Here is a 14,676-nt window from a genome sequence, read left to right on the forward strand (position 1 = left end):
AGGGAGCCAGCCTGCTGCATTGCCCTGCTGTAAGTACTAGACTGTAGAAACTTAGCACAAGGAAGGATGAGTTCCTTTGGGTGGCCCCACCCTCCCCTCTGAATAAAACTGGAGACACTCTCTGGGATCCAGAGGCTGGATGGAAAACGCATGATGTGAGTAGGCTCAAAATTGAATTAATTAGAAACTCTTACAATTTCTAGTCACTTGAAACGGGGTCAATTTCAAATCAATCTCTGCAAGATGAAACACTCTGGCTTCAAAACGGGCTTTTGTGGTGGTACATCACAGCACTTATCAAATTAACAAAGGGCTGAGCCAGCAGGTAACCAGGTACCCAGCCGGGGCTGAGCTTTCTTCCAAGGGCAGGTATTATTTTTAGGTCTAATAACTACCCTTATGGAAAAAGCAAAATTTTTTTAAAACCCTTAGGAAAGGTTCAATCTGAAACACAGTGATGGCAGGACTCGGGGAGGATTATGGTAATTTATTTCAATTAATTCAATGCAAAACAGATTATAGACCACTGTGCTTCACCATCTTGTGGAAAATCTAGCATTCAAAATGTAGCATAATCAGATTTTGATTTATGCAAACTCTCTCTGGAAGACACTACAGCACTCTCTAGCTTTGCAGCGATGGGAAGTCAACGTTTCCCTGAGGATGGGTTTCCAGCAAGGTTGGGATGAGCTCTGGCCGCTGGGCTGGGGCTCTGCGAGGGCAGAACTGCGCCCTGCAGAGCTGTGCCAGGCACACAGGGGTGTCCCTGCAGAGCCACCAGGGCCAGCTGGGGATCAGCCAGGGCTCTGCTCCAGCGTGTGTGGGTCCTGCTGTGTGCGGGGCTCACCGTGCCCCTTCCTCTGCTCTCTGCTCCATGCTTGCAGCTGTTAGGGGAAGCGGCTGAGGATCTCGGCACACTTCTGTGTTCTGAGCTTCCTCAGCTCTGCCCCTTCACAGACAGACACACAGACACACTGCTTCCTCCAGCCCTACCCCAGCAGAAGCCAAGGCAAGGGTTGCAGTGGCATTCAGGGGTGCTGGGAAGGAAGCCCACGGTCTCTCTGCCCGTGGATGAGTTGCAATGCCCTCACCTGGCTGGGACCCGTGATCCTCAGGCTTTGTGCTGTGGTGAGGGAACTTAAAGACACTAATTTTAAGCAATAAATGCTGATTAATGTTCAGGGTTTAAGCTATTAAAAGGGTTTGTTCTGATGAGCAACAGTCACCACGCTGTTGACTTCCCTTTGGCTATTAAAAAGTTTAAGGTTATTGAATTATTTGTAACATAATGAGGATACTTTATATATTCATTGTTTATGGGCTACTAATTTCTACTCTTTGTTGATCACGTTGAACACACGCCTCTTCGGTGTGTTTTCAGGCACGTCTGAGGGAGCAGGGCTGGTGCTCGAGTTTCCGTCTGAGCTCCCAGGCTTCCCAGAGGCGATTCCTGTGCTCGGGTGCTCGCAGCACGTTCTGGCTCTGCAGCCCCGTAACGCCAGGCTCCAGCCGTGCTGGCTGCTAGCAACTGCTGTGTCGGGAGCCGCTGGCTCTTTGTGCGAGGCTGCCGGGGCAGCAGCAGTGCCCGGCAGTGCCCGCAGTGCCTGGCAGGGCAGCAGCAGTGCCCGGCGGTGCCCGCAGTGCCCGGCAGGGCAGCAGCAGTGCCCGGCGGTGCCCGCAGTGCCCGGCAGGGCAGCAGCAGTGCCCGGCGGTGCCCGCAGTGCCCGGTGGGGCAGCAGCAGTGCCCGGCGGGGCAGCAGCAGTGCCCGGCGGTGCCCGCAGTGCCCGGTGGGGCAGCAGCAGTGCCCGGCAGGGCAGCAGCAGTGCCCGGCGGTGCCCGCAGTGCCCGGTGGGGCAGCAGCAGTGCCCAGCGGTGCCCGCAGTGCCCGGTGCGGCAGCAGCAGTGCCCGGCGGTGCCCGCAGCGCTGCGCTCCTGCCCGTGCACGGTGCGGTGCCAGCACAGGGCTCCTGCAGCTGGGCTGGGGGCACCGGGGTCACCGGGGAGACCGAGCCGCTCCAGGCCCTGCCGCAGCCAAGATGGGGACACTGCGGGCACCGGGCTGCTCCAGGCCCTGCCAGAGCCAGGCTGGGGACACCGTGGGCACCGGGCTGCTCCGGGCCGTGCCGCAGCCAGGCTGGGGACACTGTGGGCACGGGGCTGCTCCGGGCCCTGCCAGAGCCAGGCTGGGGACACCGCGGGCACCGGGCTGCTCGGGGCTCTGGCACAGCCAGGCTGGGGACACCAGAGTCACCGGGCTGCTCCGGGCCGTGCCGCAGCCAGGCTGGGGACACCGCGGGCACTGGGCTGCTCCGGGCTCTGGCACAGCCAGGCTGGGGATACCGCGGGCACCGGGGTGACAGAGCCACTCCGGGCTGTGCCACAGCCAGGCCCCAGCAGGCAGAGCCTCCAGGGGCTGGCGGAGCAGCTGCTTCGGGAGGTTTGCAGCTGCTGCGCTCAGCCTTGACTTCAGAAAAGAAAATCATTGTGTGATTCTGTCCTTCTTCTCAGGCACGCCAGTTCCATAACGTGTTTAGGAGTTGGCATTAATGTTCTTCCATGTGCGTTTCACCAAACTGGCTGGCTTTTCTGAGCCCATTTTGGGCAAAAAATCCCTGAGAGTAAACACGTCTTTTTTTAAAATTTTTTTCAAAACTGGTATCAGTTCTACTGCCAGTTGTAGTTGAATTGACAAGTCCCAGGTTTGACTCTTAAAGGGAGTAGGTGCATTAACTGGTGTTGTTAGCCCATCGCCTTCCTCGAGAGCAGCAGGGGAAGGTTTTCAAGAGGAACGTACTTGATGTTTCTCAGCTGGAAAGTGCCAGCCAGTGGCTTAGTCTGGATCGATTAACGAGCTTTGTCCTGTTGCCAGGGCTCATTTTTATTATCCAGCCTTCCCTTCTGGGACTAGCCTAAATAGATGGAATCAGTGCTTCTGCCTAAGGGGTGTGGCAGTTGGGATTTGAGGTTGTTTCTCCACCAGCTCTCTCTCCCTTTCTGATTCACAGGTTTGTACGGAACTAACACTTTTATGGAGACAAGGATTCGTGCTGTAGTTCTTGAGGACAGTGAACATGAACTCAGAGCCTTCTACACGGGTTATACAATCAGCAGTTACCAAGTACAGGAACTGAATCCCTTTCTTTTCTTGGCAGATGTGCCTTTGGCAGGGGGCTCAGCCTGGAGAAAAGGAGGCTCAGGGGGGACATTCTCACTCTCCACAACTCCTGAAAGGAGGGTGCAGCCAGGTGGGGATCAGGCTCACTCCCAGGGAACAGGATGAGAGGAAATTGATATTTCAGATATTTAGAAATATTATGTACTTCACACGTATCAGTATTTTTAAATGATGCTGTGTAATTGCTCAGTGGTGATTGCTAGTATTTCTTGTGAGTTGTGACCTGCCCTCAGTGCCCTGCACAGACATCCCCAGGCTGGTGAGTGAGCTCTGGGCCTCTGCAGCACAACCCCAACACCCAGTCCAGAGCAGGGTTTTCTCTCACCATACAATCTGCAGTTTCTGACATGGATGCTTCCCTTCACACAAGGCTGGGCAGGCAATTTCTGTGCTGATCACCATAGAAACCTGCAGATCCATCACTTGGTCCGACCGTTCCCATGCTGTAGCAGGGAGCTGGCATCAGAAAATGCAAATAAGGGGCGGGAGAGAAGCCTGGTGAAAGCGGTGCCTTTCTTCTTTATTTTAGCAAAGCTGATCTTTATTCTAGCTGCCTCTATTCCTGTTTAACCCAAACTCAGGCTTTCTCCTGAGTAATATTTTTATGGAGCCTCCCTGAGCAGCTGTGCTGTCCCTGCTGCCTGTCTGGGATGGGGCTTTTGTCACAGACCTCAACATGGCAGTGGTTTTGTCTTTCCCACATCTGATCAGACCCCAGTGGGGTCTTTCTCAGTACCTTGAAGTATCCTGAACCCACCAGCTCCTCTCCTGGGGGGTGGGGGCTGGGGAATTTTTATAGCTTGTCTCAATTGGTTGCATAGAATCTCAGGTAATTCTACTACTGATCAGTAATTTTTTCAGTGCCATACTGTTGACGGCTAAAATATGAATGATTCCCAGGAATGTTGGAAAAAGGGTTGACTTTCTTAAAAAATGAAAAGATGAGGAAAGGCTGATTTACACTTGCACAGACTGGATAAATAGTCCCAGTACTTGCCCTTCCAGCTGGCCTGCACATGAGCACTGAGAGAGCTTTAATTGCAGCTGACCCTGGGTGCTCCGTGCTTCCCACGGCAGCTGGGGCTGCTTCAGCCCGCGCTGTGAGCGTGGCTCCTGGAGACTGGAGGGGCTGCCTGCAGGAAGGCAGCAGGAGGGCACAGCAGGGGGAGAGGGAGGGTTGGTCTAGAGAACAGAAATGCAGCGATGAGGCAGCCCTCACTGAGGATCCCTGGCAGGGCCCAAGGCCAGGCTGGAGCAGGCTCGGAGCACCCTGGGGTAGTGGGAGGTGTCCCATAGGATGGGATGGCTTCAAGGTCCCTTCCAGCCCCCGCCATCCTGAGAGCCTGTGATTAAGAAGTGTGCCCAGCAGTTTTTAGTCACTCACAAAACCAGAAACCAAGCATGAGCCCACGGCTGTTGTTCTGGCTGGTGGTGCCTTTGTGTCTGTCAGGTGCTGGGAGTTCAGAGCACGCCTAATCACGGTAACTCTGAGACTTGCTTCTTGGAATATGTAGCAAATCAGCCTGGAAAAAGCTGGAAGAGGAAAAAGGTGTGACTTCAGTCTGCCTGTAAGTCCTAACAGCAATAGGGTAAATAACCAAGAAAATATACCCTCATAGCTTGTTTACTTTTGCCTGTAATGCTCCTGGCTATGCTGAAGAGTTTCCAGTTGGGCTTTACAGACCTCAACCAGTCTCACTGGGGATCTGAATAAAAATAGATCCTAAATGATACCATGGTAAAGCAAAGAGAAATCATAAAGGGGGGAATGAGAACCTAGCCATTCTGCCATGCAAGAAGGACGTGGTGTTCGTGTGCTGCCAACAGCCCCACAGGCTGGAGCCTCGAGCTGGATTGGGTTGGATTCAGTGTGGGCTTGTGCCTGGAGCCATGTGCAGGGCCAGACAGCTCAGCCCGAGGGGTCTGTTCCAGAGGTTGGTTTAGGTGGATTTCATTACTGGTGGGAAGAACAAACACTTTCCAGGCACTCTGTGCAAGGCTGCTCTGCACAGCAGGGTCTGCAGGAAGGTGGCTGTGGCCAAAGGCTCCTGGCAGGTCAGTCCTGTTTGAGCTGGGTCTGGCCACAGGAAATTCCCAAACATGATCCCTCACCCGGCACACCGAGAAGCAGCTCCCAGGGATGGGTGGCTTTCTGTAGTTCCAAGAAATGCAATATTCATTATGAAGAAAAACTCTTGGTCACATCTAACTGTTGAAGTTTGTTTGCTAGAGGTGATGTGCAGGAGGTTGTGCTGCCTTTTTGTTTGTCTTTGTAACAGAAAAAATAGCTAAGAGAGTACAAGTTAAATATGCAGACCTGGACTCTCTGCAGGAAAACGCCCCCTGTGTCAGAGGACCAGATGTTGTCCCAAGATCTCTTATTTGCTGCGTCAGCTTCACCGTTGCAGGCTTCCAGCATGTTGTAACACTCAGGCTCTGCTTTGTGGTTTCAGGGGCTGGCAGTCCTTTGCACACACTGAATTAAACAGTGGCTTTCAGGGTGTCAGCCTGGGCTGCACTCATTTACTTTGGGTCAAGGTAAAGTCCAGGATCAGAGAAACATTATGAAAGAAGAAATCTGCGTGGTTTTCCTCCCATGTGTTGCTCATGCTTTGACTTACAACCGCGGCAGCTCTTCAGAGATGCTGCGGAGTGGTTGTGTGAGATGAGAAGCTCTAAATTTAGTTGCAGAGTGCCTGGTTCAGCGTTGGCGGTGCTGAGCGGGCCGCCCGCCCTGCCGGGGGTGCGGGACTTGGCCGGGTGTGCAGGAAGGAAGGGCGGCTCTGCCGGAGGTTTCCTGTGCTGCCGCGGAGCCGATGCTCACTGCTGCTCCTGCTCCTGCCTGTGCTGCCAGGGTCACCAGCGGGGCCTGCAGTCAGGGCAAGAACCATGGCTGCACAGCACACTGAGCACATTCACCATCAGTGCAGAGAGAGGCTTTCCTTTTCCCGGAGAGCTGCTCTCCCAAAGGAGGAGGGACGGAAATGAGGCCGCTGGGAATTTGTGTTGGCTTCTCTTCTGATTTACTGCAGAATGTATAAGGAATGATTAATCTGTCTCGCTGGACTCTCCCAGGTTTCCCTCTCCCCTTGTAGAATTGCTGTGCCCTCTTGCTGTGCCACAGCCTGCCTTTGAGGAGGGCAGGTCTCACAGGTTCTTTTCATATTTACACGTCTGTTGTGAGTGGACAAAGCACAGAGGCTGGAGCAGAAGTACCAGCACAGCAGTGGTGATGTGGGGATGTGGATCTGCCACAGGTCAGCTGCTCTGGTGAACCTGGCACCTCCTCTGCCCGAGTGTCATGCAGGTGAGCACCTCTGGTCCCCCCCAGCTGAGCTGCTCTGTGACCACCCCAATCCTTCCCATCAAAGCAGAGCTCTCAGGGGCCCTGGGCTCAGCATGGGGCTCGCAGGGGCCAAGGGCAGTGACCCCCTCTCTGGACAGCTGTCCTGATGTGCAAACCCAGCTGCAGAGCTTTGTGCTGATGGGTTATTGCTGCAGCAGGTAAGAGCTACACCCTGCTGGGATGAGAACCTGTGTACCTCTGTGGCTGCCCCGAGTGAGAACTCGAGCCTGTGGAGCTGCTGGGGTTGAAAACAGCACGGTGCCACAGGAGTGGTGAGATGGTTGCTCTGTTGCACGGGGACACTGCCAGAGCAGCTGAACCAGGAGCGAGGAGCGGTGTCTCTCCAGCAGACAGTTTGTGACTGACACCTCTGCCTTGAATGACTGTCATCTGGTGTAAAAGCTGACTTGTGCTCAGGCCCCACGTCCAGCCACTGAGCTCATATGAGCATCACATGCCAGAGCACGTCACTGGTGCCCTGTGTGACCTCCCCAGCTGCCCCGGGCTCTGTCTGCGGACCCGCAGCTGCCCCGCACCCGGCTCTTCCCTGCTGCCCCAAGAGCCTTGCCCCACATCGCAGCCCTAAAGGGCATCTTCTCAACTCAGCCTGGCTGAAACTGAAAAGAGCACTAGCAGGGCAGCTCCCACATGGGAGCAGATTAAATCTGACAGCTGGGAGGGAGGGGAGGGGAGCTGCTGGGTGGAAGTGATGGGGAGAGGTGCGATGGCCAGGAATTCTCACCCGGTGAGCCCAGCAGGAGCTTTCTGACTCAAAAGATATCAAATAAAGGAGAGCAGTGAGACAGACAGAAAACACCATTGTTTTCCTCTTGGTGCAAACGGCCCCCGTGGCTGCCCTGAGTAGGCTGGCAGGGACTGGGGTTAGGGCACCTGGAAGCAGGTGAGTCCTGAGGGTTTGGGGCATCTTGTGGGGCTCTGGCATTCTTTCTCTGACAGCCTTCAGATGGGTTGTCCCTGCAGTTGCCATGAGCTCGTTACTGTTTCAGTTGATCAGTATGGACCTCGAGGAGAATTTCTAGGTGTTCTCGTGGTATTTGTGCTCCTGGTCTACTGATGATATGCAAGAAAATACTCAATGATCAGTTTCTATTTTGCAGCTCTAAAATCAACACTGCAGGATTCAACCTCTTCTTGTATTTTCCTTTAGATAATTTTTTCATGACCCTACTGCTTTTTTTTTTCTGCTATTAGAGATCTTTTAGTTAAAATAAATTATTAAAAGCATAACTGTCAGAATAAATTCCTGGAAACATGCTTTGATTTGGGCAATCAGAAGAAAGGTCTTTAATCCAAAACTCTATCTGAACGTTCCCCCTCAGCTCCAGCTCTTCCTGCCTGGCCATCACAGACAGGACAATGCCACAGGCCACCCAGTCCATTACTTCCCCCTCCCACCCCCTCACCCCCAGTACTGGGTTTTTTTTAAATTTTCTATTTGCAGCTGGCCAATGGAAGATGAAGATGGGCCAGCACTTCTGCTTGGGCTGTATGAAAAGGCTTTTGTAGGGTAGAGCTAAAGAATCTAAACAGTTCTACAGAGATCCTGCAACTTTCCCTGTTCCCCAGCAGTTACATCTGGAAAATAAATGAATGGAAGGAGCTCTGCTCCATTAGCTTGTGCCTGTTGTCTGTCAGGGCAGTGCTCCCCAGGAGTGTGGAGCCCCTGCCATCCTCGGGGCCGGGGTGGCTCCTGGTGATGCTGGGTGGTAGCCCCGGGTTTGCTGGCTCTCCTCCAAGCCTGCCTGACTAACACTGCTGATCAAAGCAGCATGTGGTGCCACGGGTGTGGACTCGGGCATTTTCAGATCTCATTTAATTTCTGAGGCTTAACAGGATTTGTCAGGCCAAGCCATTTTCACTGAGCTGAGTGACAGTCACGGATGATATAGAGGAGGGCTCATTAGAGCAGCAAATTCAGAACTATGCATAAAGCAGCAATAACTGGTCCCTTAAAATTCCCTTGGCGCTTTGACACCAAACAGTTCTCCTAATTGAATGTGGGAAGGGAGCATTTTTGCTCGTCTTTCCAAGCAGAAAATGATCAAATTCCCACCAGCCAAGGCTGGGCAATTATTTTCTAGACCCCAGCAGCGCAGGAGCTCTCTCCCAGTGCAAGGACAGAGTGCATTGCTCTGACAGCCTTCGCTCCTTGTGTTGGCTGGGGTGTCAGGTTTGTGCTTTCCCCAGCCTGACTGAAGGCTTGGGAAGGCTGTTACAGAAAATGAGACACAAATGAAATGATGATGCTCTGGCTCTCAGAAGTGCCCATGAGCATGCAAACCAGGGCAAACTTCATCCCATGGTCTGACAGAGTGGAAAGCGCTCCCCCGGTGTTCAGTGGGCTCTGATCCATCATCACCTGCAGCTGCAGGTGGGGGGTTACACCTGTGCCAGGGTCCTTCTCACTCCTGGTTTTAACAGTGACAATCTTCAAGGTTAGTGTTTTACACACTGATTCCTATATACGGTGCTAGGCCCCTGAAATAGGTGGAAGATGCATTTACATTGCCCAAATCTCTCTTCATGCCTCATGCTCACTGTTACACACCTACAGCTCTCCCCAGAGAATGAAAAATCCCTTTATTAAAGGCCAAGCACTGTCTGCACTCTTTGTTGTCAGGGACTGCCCCTGCTCCCAGGAACTCTCTGCACCTCCTTGGTCACTAAATTTTCTGCAGTAATGGAAAAAGGATCTGCCTCTTGGTACAGGTGGGAGTTCAGTGCCTTCCATCATTTCTGGTTTTCACTGGGCATGAATGGGAGAAAGAATTTTTGTATTTAAGCCCACCTGGCATTTACAACCCCTCTGCTTTTGTCACCTCAGGCATTGCAGTTATAAGTTTGGGAGCAGGATGCCTGATGTAAACAAATATTAATGGATGCTGATGGACTTTTTCACACGGCACACTGTGAGGCAGCTGGACCACAAAGTCCTGTTTAGAATTTGGTCATGATGTTAAGCCTCAGAAATTAAATGAGATCTGAAAATGTAACAAACAAACCTCCAATTACATTTCTGTTTTCTACCAGCTAAATAATCCTTGAATTAATATTGAATTTAATATTATATGTGTGTGCACCTTTCCATCATGGGCAGGTGACTCAAGAGAGGACCAGTGATAAAATTCAGTGCTCTTCAGTTACAAACACTTGGTTCCTCTTTCCAGCAATGCAAGTTCCAGACTAATCATAAAAGAAAGGACTCTGTCCATTTCCATTTTTAAGGCAGACTGCTTGACTTGTAGCACCTCTTCTATTTTTTTCATAATTTTAAACAAATGCAAACTAACATTAGAATAGGAAGAATGCTACCTGTCACTGCAAATCTCTTATAATCAGATCTGTGGTTCATGTTGGCTGAAGAACTCTCTCCTGAGATTTGTCAGTCCATTTCATAAGCTGGAGATGTGCCTGTGAAAGGTGTACTTATGTGTAAGACTGTCTGTCAGGTCTTTGATGGCAATTTGACTGAAGTTTGTTGATTCAGAGAGATAACAAATAGTTCACAATTATTCTACAAGATCTGCATGACATGCCATTAACTGAACCAAGGAGAAAGGTGAGGACTGGATTTCTGCTTCTGTTTGAAAGGCTAAAACCAAGGAACACCAACAATAATAACAATTTTTGTTGAAGCACAGATCCTTTTGCGTAAATACTTATTTCTATGATGCTTATTTTCTAAAAAAGCCTTCATCTTCACCAATATCATAAATATTTGCTGGACATTCGGTGAGCTGGATCCTTTCCCAGTGCCTTTGGAAATAGTGAGAAATTCTTGAAGTTTCCTGTGATGATTTGAACATACTCTTGACACCTTTTTCCTTCAAGTAGCTCTTTTGTCGTATTATACTGTGCTCAAACCCCAGAAGTTCACAAATAACATGGTTTGTCTGGAACTGTGCTGTTTCCACGTGGAGAAAGCTGCTCATTAGGCTGACAGTGCTAGTCCAGCCCTAAAGGCACACCTGGCAGATAGATGCTGTCAGTGGCCAGTCATTTGGGTGACAGAAATTGGTTCCATGTCACTCCCTGCCCTGGGAGGTGGCACCTGAAGTGCTCTGGTGCCAGCTGCTCACAGAGATAGGAAGAATATGTACATTTCTAATTTTTATTTCTTTCTGTGTCAGTGTAGAAACCCAGGTGAAATGGCTTTACAATTCAATGCCATTTTCCTCTTTGTTCCAGTTTGCAGGATTTGGGTTTTATTTTCATCTAAGAGAGTTTGGGAAGGCAATGACTGCACGGTAATTAGAGACCCCATTTGGCTTCATTTAGACAGTTTGGAAGATGTAATTAGCTCTTGAGCCAGAATAAAGATGTACATGTCCAACATACTTCATCAAAAACGTGACTTGGTCGCTATTCAGTTTTGGGGTTTAATCTGAGGTTGTCTGCATATTGCAATTTGAGTATCTGCAGCGTGTGTGTGTGCCATCCTGTCCTCCCACCCCATTCCCTTAAGCTTTTTTAAACCTCAGTTTTTCCTTTTGACAGTCACACCACAAATGTTCCCTGAGAACTGCGGGAGCCTGGATCAGCTTGGGTGGCATCCTGGGGACACCCAGGTGTGGTGCTTTTACACTGGCTGTTGGATTTCCAAATTCTCCTTGGCAAAGTCAGTGGGAGCAGAACTGGGGAAAGCTGAGTCCCTCAGAACATCCTTTCTGTCTTTTATTTCCAGTCATGGTTAACTGGAAATCTCATACACTAGACAGCACTCGGAAACAGGCCAGAAGAAAATATAAAAACCCAACAAACTCTTATTAGTGATTCTTTCTGCAACTTCTCTAACTGTGGGGCTCCTGCCTGGCTCAGCCCCTCACCACCAGCCTGCAGTGCGTGCCCAGCATCACTTTTCCATACCCCAGTGGGGATGTTTCCAGTGGACTTCAGACACAAACAGGAAAACCTTCCTTCCGGCCGCGGTAAATAGCATTACCTCATCTCTGATACTATTCTTCTCCACGGTGGTTTCTTGTAACGGGACACGGGGCACAATGCCAAGAGCTTAAGGAGCTCAGGCCGAGGTCTGCGAGCCCTGGAGAGCGGGAGATCCCCGCACCCCTGCACTGTGAGTTAGGAACCCGGCCAGGGAACCTGAAGGCTGTCAGTGAAGTGTGGGGCCTGGCAGAGAGGGCCCATCCTCTCCAAAGGATGCAGCGGTGCAGCAAGGAGCATTTCTGTCTAGGAAAGATGTGCTTAATTGTCTCCAAAATGTTCGAAAGGCTATGGAAGTCTCTAGACAATATTGCTGTTTCAAAATGCACTGTGAATGCCAAAAAAGGACCAGTGAGGCTGGTTTATTTCGCTCAGAGCTTTTCTGAAAAATCTTTCACTTTAAACATAACAAACCCAGCACTTCTGAATAAAGCATGGGTATGCAAGGCAGAAGGATGTGCAAGTTTGCTAATATTCATGCTTACTGTATAACAAACTATGTGCTCCTCTATGCAAATTCCTACCTCAGTGCAAGAGGGATCTGATGGAGAACAATGTAAAAGAATAATACATAGACAGAGGGTTATTTTTATTAGAAATAACAACTTAAGAAAATTATTATCCCTTTTATGAAATTAAAAATACCTGTAGCACTTCTTAAATTAAAATCTATTTTTTTTTGTTAAGAAGCATTTTAATAGAAATTTTGTCTGTCTGGAATTTTTAAAAATTGAGCTGTAATACTTCTAGTAGCTAATTTCCCACATTTGAAATCAAACATACTTTTTTCATTAGAAAATGTCATTTCTGGTGATGAAAAAGCATTAAATTTATCTAAAATACCTCACACTTCCCATGAAACCTCAAAACTGTAGTCACACTTTGAAAATTCATGGGTTCTTAATAACATTCCAAAAAAAAGAAAGTTTCTGTTGATGATTTTTATCAAGCTAAAATGTCTATTCCTGTCACAAGAATTTCAAAGCATAACTAGTACAAAAGTGTGGTGATTTTTTTGTTGGTAGTATCATTTAATTTAAATGGTGTTGATTTAAAATCCTGCTGAGAAAGATTCTGATTTATTCTGGCTCTTTAACTCTGTAACAGAAACAATCCTGGGATTGATGAGGATGAAGGGCATGTGAGAGATGGAGTTACATACATTGTGGTTGTTTCTGGAGGGTTCATTCCTTTACATGTAAAGGAAAATTCTATCAGGTTTATTGTAAATACCGTTGTAAATAATTTTAATGTTATTGGAAATAATCCTTGCTGAACAGCCCTTGGTTTATGGCTGCGCTTTCTTCTTCAGACACAAAGGAAATTAGCATGAACACAAAGTCTTAAATTTCTTTTATGAAGACAGGTGTTGTTGATTTATGTGTAATTCCCCATGAAATACTGGCTCATGGCTCAAATTGAGTCTAACATTATTTAGGACTAAGAATAGTTTTGGAATTTCTTGAAACTGAAGAGCCTAATAGGCACAGACAAAGCAATATGCAAAGCAGGGAAAATGCATTGGGAAGCAACTGCAGATCAAATTATTTCAAGGAAACAAACAAATGCTGCTGGAAACATTTTGTGTTACCAGAGATGACAGGAGAACTGCACAGAGCTTTAAAATGGGCAACAGAACAGGAGTGTCCTGTGGCCTGCAGGGATGTGTCAGGGCTGTACAAAGGAAGGAGTGAAACAGTGGACAGAGAACACCTCGGCTGCACTCACTGCTGGGCCTCGCAGAAACTCCTGGAAAGCACCAAATACTGCTCACACCTACGGGCAGGGCAGAGAAAACAGGGCTCATTGGGAAGAACGGGGTGTAGACTAAAATGGTGTGTAAGTCAAGGACAGAATAAAGGCCTGTGGGTTACACACAGGGTTATCAGGTGTTGTACTGAACTTAGACAAACAGTCGAGCTACTCCAACATCTCTGAATGGACTGAAGATAACATTTGGACTGGGGCAGGGTCCCCAGGGTAGCCTTTGGAAGACTAAATATATTTGACATAAAGAATAAAATTCCTAACAGTGATGTCAGTGTATAGAAGCCTATTCCAGACAGATTCTTTTACTACAAGAGCTTGGTGACAGTCCCAGATTTGAGCTGTGCACATCCTGTGCCTGTGGGTCTGCACGTTTGACCTCCCAGTAATTCTCAAGCAACTGCTCCAGCCGATTCTTCCCTTTCCACTCTTTGTTCATAGTTCCGTGGGGCTGATCACGGGTGGCAGAGCTGGGTGGCGAGCGTGGATCAGTGGGTGCAGCATTCCCTGCCCTGGGCCGGCGCTGTGTGCTCACTGAGCAGCTCCTGGAGCCAGGCGTGAGCTCGGGAGGGCAGCAGGAGAGCAGCCTGCAGGCAAGGGGAGAGAGCTGCCTGGCAGCCCAGCTCCTTGGGAAGTGCCTCAGCTGGAGCTGCTTCCCTTGCTCACACACTCGTGAGCGCATCAGTCTGGCTGCCAGAAACAACTCCCTGGCTCAGAGACCCAAACACTGCACCTCCCTTTCCCATTCCAAAGGAAATGTGAATACCTCGAGATGAGAATGCACTGCACTCCCACCTGTGCCTGACTCCCACGCCTTTCAGTGTGAGTCTATTCACAGCAACAACCACATGAAACATCCTTGGAGAATCTGACTCTGGATACACTTACGTGAACAGTTTGTGGAACCAAAAATTTGGGTTTGGATTAAGTTGAAGTAACTAAAGTGCTTGGCTGAGAAGTATTTCTAAGGACTAATACTCAATTTCAACAGTTTTCAATTTTACATGTTGATTTTTTTTCCAGAGAGTGAATTGGAATTAATAAAAAGGATGAAAATAGTAACATATTTGAGAGAAAAATAAGGTTTTTCTCCTGTTTCCTTGATGAAACTAAAAGGGTTTACTGTGGAGTTTTTCTGCCCCGTGATCTTTCCCTCTCACACCTGTGCTGGAACGCTGCTATGATAGATGGCTGTTGTCCTGCCTAGGAGCAGCCACACTGGTAAGGACAGGGATTCCAGAGTGTGTATTCATGGATATGTTGCTCAATCTCCTTTTTTCCACTTTATTTAGCAGTACTTTGTGAGACAGGAAATAGAAGGTAAGGCCTAACCAGCAAATAGAATCTTGCTGATTCTTTGAAGGAAGCTGAGAAGCCACAACACAGAAGGGCAAAAAACCAAAATAATTTTGCAGCTGCATCTGG

This window comes from Passer domesticus, chromosome 11 (assembly GCF_036417665.1).
Source record: "Passer domesticus isolate bPasDom1 chromosome 11, bPasDom1.hap1, whole genome shotgun sequence".
Taxonomy (NCBI): Eukaryota; Metazoa; Chordata; class Aves; order Passeriformes; family Passeridae; genus Passer; species Passer domesticus.